We start from the raw sequence: 12013 nt of genomic DNA, 5'->3' as shown, positions 1-12013 counted from the left end.
AGAACTTGTGTAACAGGAAAATTGCTGCATAAAATCAATGTGGCCCTATGTTGTGACACTGTTTTTCTGACTCAGCATTGATCTTAGCATTGATTACTCCTGGATTTTTATTTATTGTCTGTCTTTTTCTTTTTAAATATAAACTCCATGAGATTAGTAACCTCAATCTCTAGTGTCATAAGGAGTGCTTGGCACATAAATTAGGTGACTCAATCTGTATTCTCGAATACTCAAGACACAAAATTAGCCTCATAAAACTGTACTTTGTTGGAGTTTCTATGAAAAAAAAAAACAACCTAAATTGATCTCTTTTGTAGGTAACAATAAATTTATTAAAGGGGGTTCAATTATAAAATGGAAACACAAGGATTAACTTACATGGAAATAATATTCTGATGATTTTATTTAGAAAATAATAGTTTCTAGTCCCTGTTTTGCCAATTACCATTCAAAGTCATAGTAAATAGGACCTATTTATAGGTTGTTGTGTTAAATGAGAAAATATGTGAAAACTCCTTAGGGTATCACTTATAACTACATAAAAAATGCAGCTATTTTGCTTTTATCATAATATTTGTATTAGTGGTATATTCCATCATAAAATCACTCAAAACTGATGTTGAGTCATCCTTAAGTTAACACATTGGTTAATCTACTCCCAACATCATTGGTGGCATAACATCTTTGGTGATTTCAATTCACTACATTCATAGGCTTTCACCAGGCCTACAGCTAGCAGAGAACAAACAGGTCAGGAGATTTCAGAGTCTAAACCAACTTATCACTAGAGTCAACAGAATTGAGCACACTCCTGAGAATGGAGTAGCCATTCCAGCACTCTACCCAAGAATTCCTGGACTAATCTTGATGCTGACTAGCAGCTTCAGCTCAGAGACATCCTCAGCGTGTGCCCCCTGGCAGCTGCACGGTGCCCGCCGTGTCTTCCCTGGCCCACCGGAAAGGCCAAGCACACAGGACCGGCGGGCAGAGCCTTTCCTGGCCAGATGGAGGGTGACGTGCCTGGCTTCTTACTAGCCCTACAGGCGAAGGGCAGACCCGAGTCGGTGCGGACTTGGGTGGAGGAGGAGGACTTAAGCCAGTACAACCTGACAGGTAAGTGGGCTGAAGAATCGCTCAGACCTGCCAACTCCTGGGCACTGGCCTGTTGCCAGCAGGGTCATGAGGGCTGCTTTCCCGCGGGCCCTGGGGCCTTCGGTCTGCCAGCAGTGGGTAGGCGCAGAGGGTACCAAGCCCAAGCCCCTTGAATGGGGGAAGGAGCTGTGCCTGGGCCCTATCCGGGTAGCCAGGCCGGTGGGAGGGGAAACTTGCAAAGATAAGAGCAGGTCTCAGAACAGACACTGTCCTGGAGCCCAAGGCTGTGCATTTGTCCATCAGGTTCCTGTGGTTTGGAGGCCTGGACTGTGCGGTTGCTTTGGTAAAACTCTGAAAACTCATGTCCCACTTTTGATTTCTTCTCAGTTGACTGTGCAGGTGCAGTTGATGATTTGCCCCTAGTTAATCACCCTCAAAGATATATTTTGACAAATGCAAACAAGCAAAAGTTTGTAGGCTCCTTATCGCATGTGTTGTTTATTCCAGGTCCATCTGACCTCCTCTTGGTCTTCTAAGCCTGGAGAGTGTGGGGAGTGACCTGTAGCGCCCACCCTCCACTCAGCCCCTCCCAAACTCCTTGTCTTTATTTATCAGGTCTGGAATGTGGTGGTGTCTTAGCAGAGTGAGCAGAATTGTGCTCAATAGTAATATAGTCATTTACTCATCATTTTATCGAAATGCTAGTGAGAGCATCCTATTGGGTGTTGGGTACAGGAGACAACAAAGCCAAGATGGGCCCTGTGCACCGAGTTTCTAGATTAGTGAATAATGATTTTCAAAGTCTGAAAACAATTGTTCATTCAGCTCATACTTATGCACTAAATACCACGGGAGTGTGAGGTTTTGTTGTTCTCAGAAGGAAACCAAAGGTGCAGTTCTGTGTTCTGCTTAGAAAAGTGATGGATGCAGATGTGTGGAGAGGGTGCATGTCTGAAGAGTAGGAGTCTGCCAGAGTTTTATCCAATCTAAGTATGAATTTTTGGACTGGTCTTTGTGTGTTCAGCATATCTCAACTAAAGTGTAAAGGGATAAATGCTTGCCTATCAACAGTGTGTGCACGTTGATGTTGATATCCAGCTACAGAAAAATCTACATGTGGATATGTGTTAGTGAAAGTGAGTAGACAAGAGGTTTGAATATGGAGAGGATGAGATAGAATGAGTAAAAGCAGAAGTATATAGAAAAATTAGTGGGGGTATTTATCAACTGGTGTTTATAAACTGATAGTGTAGGGAAAGAAACAGAAAGTAGAAGTAGCACAAGGCATAATATTGAATATTATAACTTGTAATTTCTATTTGCCAAAATAAATTAATATTTTGGGAAATTATTCTTTGTGAGTTAAATTTTTTTATTTTCCTAATTCCAGAAGTAGTTCCTGTTCTTTGTAAAACATTTGGGGAAATAGCCTATGCTTTTGGTTGTGCCAGTGCTTTCAGGTTGGTTCCTGGATTCGTGGTCATGGAGGATGATGCTACTTCAATGAGCCAGTTCTATAGAAGTTATCAGAAGTTGTACCAGGAAGCTAAACATGGAGACTACTTCCAAAAATTTTATGGTGACCTAATTCCCCACATTAAATGTTTTTCTGCCTAACTGTCTTGGATTTTTTTTTTTTTATCTTTACAGTTGTCTCAGGTATTAAATAGTATTATCTTTGTTGATATAGTTTCATATTTTAATTAAATGTCTTTTATGGTAATTACAGATTCACATTCTGTTTAAAAAACATAATAGACATCCCTTGTAATCTTACTCAGTTTTTTCCAATGGTAGTATCTTGCAAAACTATTTAGAATATTATAGCCCAGACATTTACTTGATATAATCAAGAGCCTGAATATTTCTGTTACTGGAGTCCTAGGACAGAGGCCTAACTTGGAGATCCAACAGATCAAGTGCGGCCGCTCTTCCAAACAACTAAACAAAAAAGGTATTTCTGAAAAACATGCCAGAGCCTCTGTCCTCCTTTTATAGATCCTGCAACATGCATATATTGGATCCTTTTGTTGTTGTAGGACAGAAGAGGCTGGACACATGAGGAGTTTTCAGGAAGCAGGTTCATTGACTGCAGGGTCCAGGGTAGCTCTTGCCTAAGAATTTTTCCTCTGAACAAAGATTTTGGAAAATTTTTGAAGTTTATATCCAGTGGGAGGAGGGACTTGGAAGTTTTACATGACTATTGCTTTGTGACCCATCCCCTAGACCAGGTTTTATAAGTTTTTGTCAAGAAAACAGAGATAACATCCTTTCGTACAATAAGCCTGCAGACTAACTCTGTCACACATTTTGTGTGCAAACCTGGCATTTACAGGAAAGAGGAAGCTTCAAACCCCAAGACATTCTGCTGATCTAACTAGAGGAGAATCTTAATTATGGCAAGGGTCTTTTGGGTGGGGGTATCTAGTCTGCTTCACTATAATACCTCCTAATCACAACTAGTAAAGTTTCCCCTTTCCTAAAGATGTATGTAATTAGATTGAGTAGTCCAGGATAATTCAGTACAATCTTCCCATCTCCAGACCCCAAACCTTAATTGTGTCTTTATTTATTTATTTGCCAAATAAAGTAACATACTCACTGATTTTGGGGTCTACACATGAATGCTTTGAAGGCCACTCTTTATCTACCACTCCAACATTTTACTTTTGAACTATTTATAGAAAGATAGATGCTCATAGATTTCCAATCATATCTCTGCTTCTCTGTTGAAGCATACAGTCCTATTTTTATTTTGTCCTTTAGAATGTGTCACTCCACAGCCCAGTAATGCTGTTGTTAGAAGGCCAGAGAAGGTGCTTGAAGACATCTTGGGAGACATGATTCATTGGAGAAAGCTTATAGCAGATCAGTGGCAGCTGCAGGAAGTGTTCCATGGCAACAGACTGACTGAGAGCATCTGTATCTCTTAAGGTGCTTCTCCAAGCAGTACCTCTCTTTCTGTAGTGTTTTGTTTAGTGGCATTGGCCAAATGAGTGACATATATCCTTTCCACAGTGTCCTCAGATCTTTGCTCATCCCCATTCAGGCAGGCTTATGTGTTAGATTGAAGAAGCAGTGACATCAGCATTAGTTTGCTTATATGACCAGCATTCCAAGGAGCAACGGACCCAGTGTACATGCAAAGAAAGTAGATTTTCACACATAACATTAACTTGCCCTAGTCCCAGTGTGAATGAGAGAAATCCTGTGTCCTTTAAGATAATATGTTTCTGAACTTTCCAGATTAGTCTTGCTCTCATTTTTCCCTTAACTTTGGTATGTTTTTGGGAACAGAAAGGGAGCATTCAGGGTCATGGTGTTTTACTGTTCCCCTTTTCTTTAGTAACAGCACAACACAAATGACAAATTTATATGGGTGCCATTAATCAAGCATGTGAACTATCCATATGTTGTTTGTTAAGTTGCATCATTACCAGGGGCGCTTCATTTCCAGGAAAGGACAATGGCATGAGTAGGGCATTAGAGAACAAATTCCAAGCTAAATTTCTCATCTCTCAAGTGGATTATATAACAGTGACAGGCTATTTTAGGGCTTCAATTGGTGACCCAAGTCTGCACATAAAGTAATTTGGAAATCAGCTAATGTTTTTATACATAGAACTTCCCAGTAAAACATATGGGCAGTAAAATTCGACATTAAGGGAATGTAAGTCATGTTCTTCATTCAGAGTCTTAGAGCTTGGCCCATGTACATGTCTACTCTGTGGTTTTGCTGTATTTTTTATTTCTAGGAATTGATCTACACTCTTATCAACTGGAGGAAGTCAACTGGCTGGTCTAACACTTCCACTGTCAGAATGGCTGCATCTTGGGAGATGAGATGGGCCTTGGTGATACTTGCCAGGTATGTTAATGTGGAACAAGCACTGTACACCTCCAGCAAAATACCTCCTCACATTTCATTACCATCTTAGCTGTTAGCTACAAGATCTATTTTTATACTAGGACATGAAATGCCTCACTTTTATTAAGAGATCACAAACTTGGAGTTGATATTTCTAATTGTGGGGGTGGTTAAGAATCATGTCATTACCCTTATTTTACCTGAGCTTTGACATGTATCTACGAGAAGAGTTAATTACTTGAGTGAGAAGTGCAGTTAATGGGCCCAGGCTTAGGACTTTTCTCTATGTTAAGCATGTATGATTGCCCGAGGATCAAATTGACTCTGACCTACTTAATAACACTTCATGAAGTTAACTGTATTGCTTCTAATTCTAATCTCCCTTCCTCAGTGGGGGTGTTTTGGGTTGGGGCTGCTTCCCATTTTTATACTGTGATAGAGAAATGAAGGGGAAGTACACTATTTTCCAAAATGCAACTTAGACATCTAATGGCCTTAAAAGGGTTGAGGTATGGGGCTGGGGTTTTAGCTCAGTGTTAGAGCACTTGCCTAGCATGTGTGAGGCACCTTGTTCAGTTCTCAGCACCACATATAAATAAATATAATAAGGATCCATTGACAACTAAAAATTTTTTTTCAAAGAGTGTTGCAGGTGAGGTAGAGCCTAGAAACATGGAGAATCAGATGTGGCCTCCTTGGGCATTGATCAATAGGTGGTGTGTTGAAATTGATGCTTCTGTCAGGATAATCAGCAATACTGACCTGGGTTGACATATGTGGGCTTGGATTAAAAGAAAGTTCAGTTACAACACCCCTTGGGTTAATCACACAAGGATTACTTATCTGAAGAATACCAAAAATATCCTGGTATAATTATGATATGTCACAGGTAGTTTGATCAGAAATTAGGAGGATAATATCTTTCTAATCCCAAGAAAGTTTCACCAGTAGTCACTGGTGAGAATGAGCAAGGGTCTCATCATCTTTTTAGAAGTTTCCCATCCCCTCCAATGCTCACTTTACATATATATAGTTTGAACTGGAGCAGTGCTGCATGTAGGCTAGTCTGATTATATGAAAGCTACTTTATTTAGTCCAGGTGTACCTCATCAATCTGGTATTATTCAGAACACAATATGACATCTCAGTAGGGTCCCCTGAGATTCATCACTGATCCCTCTTAGCTTTCTTGGACAAAGAAAATGTTCCTGGTTTATTCCTGCACTGAAAATTATGAAAGTAGAATAAAACTCAAATTTCTGGAGGTGGGGTGTCCTCCCTATAATCTCTTTTGTCTCAGTCATTGAAATTGTCCTACTGACTTCATTGAGAAGCAGAAAATTCCACTTGTCCTTTGCCTTTCCAGCTCTAGTTAAAATTCTTTAAATACATACCAACTCCCAATCTGTTTTGGTAGAAGAGTTTAGAATTTTTGCATTTACATTATGAAGAATATTGCTTTGCAATTTTCCTTTCTTATAATAATTTTGTCTGGTTTTAGTATTTTGGTAAATTTGGCCTCATAGAATAAGTTGAATAGTGTTCCTCTTAAATTTTCAGGAAGAGGTTATGTAGAATTGTTATTGTTTATTTTTTAGATGTTTGATAGAATTCACTAATGACTCCAGATTAATTTTGTAGACACAACTGATTTTTGGTAATAAAAGATAAACTTTTTTCTAAATTGTTTCTTCAGGGAATGCTAAACAGAAAAATTTTGATCCAATTAAGTAACTTATTAGAGGGTTGCTGTGGGCACAGTTTGGGCTGGGATAGTTAAATAAGAAAATTATTTTTTTTATGAAATTAATATGATCATGTCATAAAAAGTGAACTGCCACTCTATCATCACAGCATTCTAATCACCTGCAAGCAGCAAGTATGTTTTATATCAATAAAATTATAGTGCACATACAGCTCCTATGGTTTCTATTTGTTAATGTACCACTGCCACTGTAATGTTGCATTTTATTATATTCACAATCATTTTCAACTAGCTGTATAAAATGCCATCAAGAGAATTTATAATTTACTTAAATATTCTATTGATATGTGTCATGAGTCCCTCCCTTTTCTTTGGTTACTTAAGTTAATTTTGATGTGAATGTCATTGAGCATATAGTTTTCACAGGATTTTGAATATGAGCTTTAGGACCTATTTTTTCCTCAGAAATATCACAGTGTTTGGGGATGCAAGCTCTTCAAATGTTTTCATACGCTTAGAGTATTATTTTTCCTTGTATATCACAGCAATTTTAGAAACATAAGTGCCTACAGGCATCCACTGAAGTATACCCATTTGGCTTTATAAAGTTTCATTTTATACCCATACTTCTACTTAGAATGATTTATTGTCTATTTTCCCCATTTGAATGTGTGTTCTAGATATGAGCATATACAAATATGGCATAACAAATCCCACTATTCAATGTAATTATAATGTACCAATTAAAAAAGACCAAGGGCCTTTATAGGTTTAGTTTACATAGAACTTGAGCCAATAGAAGGTACTCTGTAAATTTATACAGAAGGAAGAAAAACACAGAAGGCAGGAGACAGTTGGGAAGGAAGGAAAGCACTCTCATCAGGGCAGCTGGGCCAGCAGCAGAGGCCACAATGTATAAGTCCTGCTTATAGTCAGGTCTTAGCATTTATGTCTTGCTGTTTTTAAGTATGCCTGATCTTTTCCATCAGTTGTGTTGTGTTTCATTGATTTTTTTCTGACTTTTTTTGCTTGTGTTAGAAGTTCAATTACACAAATATTGAGACTTATTGCTCATTAACTCCTAAAGTAATTGAACCCCATCAATTTCCTCAGCAAGCTCACTGAGGCTTACCTAATTTCACTCTAAGAATGTATGAGTGTCCTAATGTGTGAAAGATTGTCCATAATTTCTTTATGAAGTAATTCATATATAACAGTTTGTGTTTTCAACCTACAGCTGTGGGAACTTTGTTGTTTCTTATGGGAAAATGTGATCAAAACTGCCTTCTTGCTTTGTTTCAGATGATTGCTCTCATAATTTACTTGGCAGAAAGGTTAAATGATTAAGGACCATTTCTGATTCTCTGTTTCCTGTCTGTTTTGAACAACTGGAAAGAAGAGATGGAAAAGTAGAGTAGATATGGCTGGACTTGTATTATTTCTGTTGATATTTTTCTAGATGATGTGTAAAATATCATAAATCAAAATCTTGTCATATTCAATGATTTTATTCCAGAATGCTTGAAGCAAAACAGTGTAGGTTAAGACACAGGGTCTGAAAGGGGAGGGTCCAATGGGTGTTACTGTTACCATTATGCAATTTCAAGGCTAGTACTTACTACTTTTTGTTCCTGTATTTATTCCTTAGTGCCTGATTTTGAGATAGATATCCTCTAGCATACCAAATGATGTCTTTATTTCCTTTCTTTTATATATTTTTGAAAAAAATTTCTTAATGGTTTCCCTAGTGATTATAATAAACATCTTCACTTAAAATAAATTTGTACAGATTGATGCCAACAATTTCAATAGTATACAAAGCTTTACTTCAATATAGTTTTCTCTCTCCCTTCTCATTGCTCTTATTGTCATATAAATTGCATCTTTTGGTACCATAAATAAAATTTACTTATCAAAGGGAGAAATTGTCCTTCCCATAGAAACATAGGAAGTAAACAAAATGAGAAACATCATTGCATTTTCAGTTAGCACAAGATCCTGTTAGAACTGATCCTTCTCCCTGCTTACCACAGACCTTCCTCTGAGGTTTTACCTTATGCTATATAACAATTCAGACTCCCAGTATTCTTTCTGGGATCAGCACCTAATGAATCGTGTGGGCACATTGCAGTCCTTTCATGACATGCACACACCATCTCATGACTCTAGCATTTGTGTTCATCTGCCTCTTTTCTTGGATTTAGATTTTCTCCAGGTCTTTCCTGTATAAGGTATGCAGGGGACAAGGAGAAAGAGTGCATCTTTGGCAAGATCTAAAGCAGGAGTCATTTTCATGCACTGCTGACTACCTATGAGGTATTCATTTGTTTCTTTAAAGAAAATTCCTAACCTGGGTCCTTAGAAATTGTAAAATCCACTGAAATTATATTTAAAATTTTTTGAGAGCACACATTTTTCTAGGGGGACAGCCTATCTTCATCATGCTCTAAAAGAGGGACTGTGACCAAAAGAAGTGAAGGATCACTGTGCTTCAAGTTAGCTAGATATATTTCTCTATTTTTCCAGGTGGATCAAGGGGGAAAGCTTCCCTGGAAAGTGGCACTTTAGCTTCCTCTTTTGACAACTAGCAGGAGACCAGCAGGCAGGTGAGAGGGTTTTGTATACAGAGGCATCATGTCTGATAATGGGATTATAGGAATGGGGGGTGCTTAATTCCAGTCTCCTTTTATATCCTTGCTTAAACTAAGACTGGGTAACTGTAAGACCTTCCACTTAACCATACCTCCCTCTGTTCATATGATAGTGCTTGTTTAGAAATTGGGCTTACACGTGTTTACAAAGTTAACAAGTTAAAAGACTTAGAGCCTGTGGTTTAAGAGAATTATGAAGAAATAAGAAACTAGCTTATTAATAACAGAAGGTATCAATTGGAGTGTTTTTATTTTTTTAATTTCTTTTTTTTTGTTTTAAATACCAGGGATTGAGCTCAAGGGTGTTTATCCACTGAGCCACATTTCCAGCTCTTTATATTTTTCATTTGAGACTAGTTCTCACCAAGTTTCTTAGGACCTCATTTAAGTTGTTGAGGCTTGCTTTGCACTGGTCATTCTCGTGTCTCAGTCTCCCAAAGTCATTGGGATTGCAGGTATGTACCACCACCCCCAACAACACCAGTCTTTTTAATGTGTCTTCCTTAATTTTTTAGATTTGCTTAAAAGATGCACCATTTCTAAAATTGTGAGTATATTTTACTCTGTCAGAAACTCTGCTGTGTGTGTGGAACTCTTATCTCTTCTTACATTGTTTGGTACTGTGCCACTTTCCTGATATATCTGGTCTGTCTTCTTTAGGTTCTGCTTATTCTTAGGCAGACATAGTGGGAGTCTTGTGTTCTAGTCTCTACTCATTAGCTATGTGTCCTTGAGTTAGCTATTTAATTTCCTTGAACTGCAGTGTCCTCAATGGTAAAGAGGGGATAACAGTCTTTCTTTGGATGACTGTTGTGAGAACGGAGATTACATCTACATAGTTGATGTTTAGTAGTAGATTCCTAGTTTTTTGTTTGTTTGCTTGTTTCTTTGTTTTTGTTTTGGTACTGGGAATTGAATCCAGGAGTTCTCTACCACTGATCTACATCTTTAGTCCTATTTCTTTTATTTTAACATGTTGATACAGTGTTTCTGTGAGTTGCCAAGGATGGCCTTGAATTTGTAATCCTCCTGCCTTAACTCAAAGAATCTCTAGGATTAAAGGTTGGTGCCACATCATCCTGCCTAGACACTAGATTTGTTACCTTGTAACTTGCATAGTCATCTTTCAGGACTGCTATTTGGTGATTTTACTGTAATATAGGAGGCTTTTCCTGGAAATAACAAAGTTCTGTGGTATACATACACAATGGAATATTATAAAGCAATAAAGAAGAATAAAATTATGGCATTTGCAGGTAAATGAATGAAATTGGAGAATATCATGCTAAGAAAAATAAGCCAATCCCAGAAAACCAATGGTCGAATGTTTTCTCTGATCAGTGGATGATAACACTGAATAGAGGTGGGGGAGTAGGGGTAAGAGAAGAATGGAGGAACTTTAGATTATGTAGAGGGAAATGAGAGAGGGAGGAGGTGTGGGTATGAAAGATGGAATGAGACAGACATCAATACCCTTTGTACATATACAATTACACTAATGGTGTGAATCTACATCGTGTACAGCCACACAAAGAGTTGTAACACATTTTTGTGTGTGCAATGATTTAAAATGCAGTCTAGAAAAATTTTATAAAGGCCTTAAAAATAAATAACAAAGTAACAATCAGTGCTGTAGAATTAACTTTTTAGAAAGGATGTTTGAAGTATACTTCTAATTTGTCATTTTAAATTACATTTTGGTAGCAGGGATTGAACTCAGGGACATTTTACCACTGAGCTGCATGTGCAACTCTTTTCATTGTTTAGTCTGAAAGAGTCTCCCTAAGTTGTTGAAGCTGGACTCGAATTTGTCATCCTCCAGCTTCCCAAGTAGTTGTCATTATAGATGTGCTCCATCCTGCCCTGTGTGCAGTCCATAATTTATGGAATCACTTTTGCTATTGCACATAATTTGAGTTTGAAAAAACCAGCATTAACATGTATTCACCATTATAGTATCACACAGAATGGTTTCACAGGCTTAAAAGTCGTATATCCCATGTATTCATTGTTCTTTCTCCCCTCTAACTCCCCTTTGAAAACATGTAGTTTAGGTCTGTACATAGTCAACTAAATTGATATGTTTTTAGACAGATTTCTGCAGTGATAAATGAACCTGTTTTGGGGGGTTAGGGGTAGTGACAAAAGTAGTATTGAACATGGCTAATTACTTTTTCTTTCTCTTTTATATAGGAGATAATATTTACTAAAATTTAGTTGTCAAATGAGCAAGAACATACTCCAATAAAATACATTTTTTTGGGAGATGCTTCAACTCTCTTTTGAATGTTTTTGATTTCCTGGCAAAAATGATCTTATAGTTCTGCCTACAGTTGCAGATGTATTGGGCATACCTTACAACCCCCCCCCCATTAACCTAGTCAAAAATTTTGACTATTCACATGGACTCATGAAAAGAACAATTTCTTATAGAACATTGCCTCCAATCTCTCATCTGTCATATTTTTTTGGTATGATACTCTTGATTTCATTCCCCTCTCTCAATCTCTTGTATCATTCTGGCAAAGTAGGTAAGAAACATCATTGTAACCTAGTGCTGCCCTTTTTATCGGAGAAGCCGGTGGAATATGAACTACATTCTCCTTGTTTACCTGGTGAAAGTTTGCTCACTCATGAGAACACACTTGGTAATTTCTGAGATGATAATTGAAATTTGGTCTTCATCCTATAATAAAT

General features: G+C 37.6%; 1 pseudogene across 1 annotated transcript in view; it reads left to right on the top strand.

Annotated features, from left to right (window-relative positions):
- Positions 1-1004: 1004 nt before the first annotated feature.
- Positions 1005-12013, top strand: part of LOC306652622 (chromodomain-helicase-DNA-binding protein 1-like) — a 43050-nt pseudogene continuing 32041 nt past the window's right edge. Inside the window, exons 1-6 of the transcript in view lie at positions 1005-1113; positions 4848-4960; positions 7968-8074; positions 8870-8981; positions 9832-9863; positions 10302-10308. The product of the transcript in view is annotated as a chromodomain-helicase-DNA-binding protein 1-like (transcript). The remainder of the gene's footprint in view (positions 1114-4847; positions 4961-7967; positions 8075-8869; positions 8982-9831; positions 9864-10301; positions 10309-12013) is intronic.

Source organism: Sciurus vulgaris (genome assembly GCF_902686455.1).
Source record: "Sciurus vulgaris genome assembly, contig: HiC_scaffold_339_arrow_ctg1, whole genome shotgun sequence".
NCBI lineage: Eukaryota > Metazoa > Chordata > Mammalia > Rodentia > Sciuridae > Sciurus > Sciurus vulgaris.
Note: the sequence above shows the minus strand (reverse complement) of the source record. Positions and strands in the feature narration are given on the sequence as shown.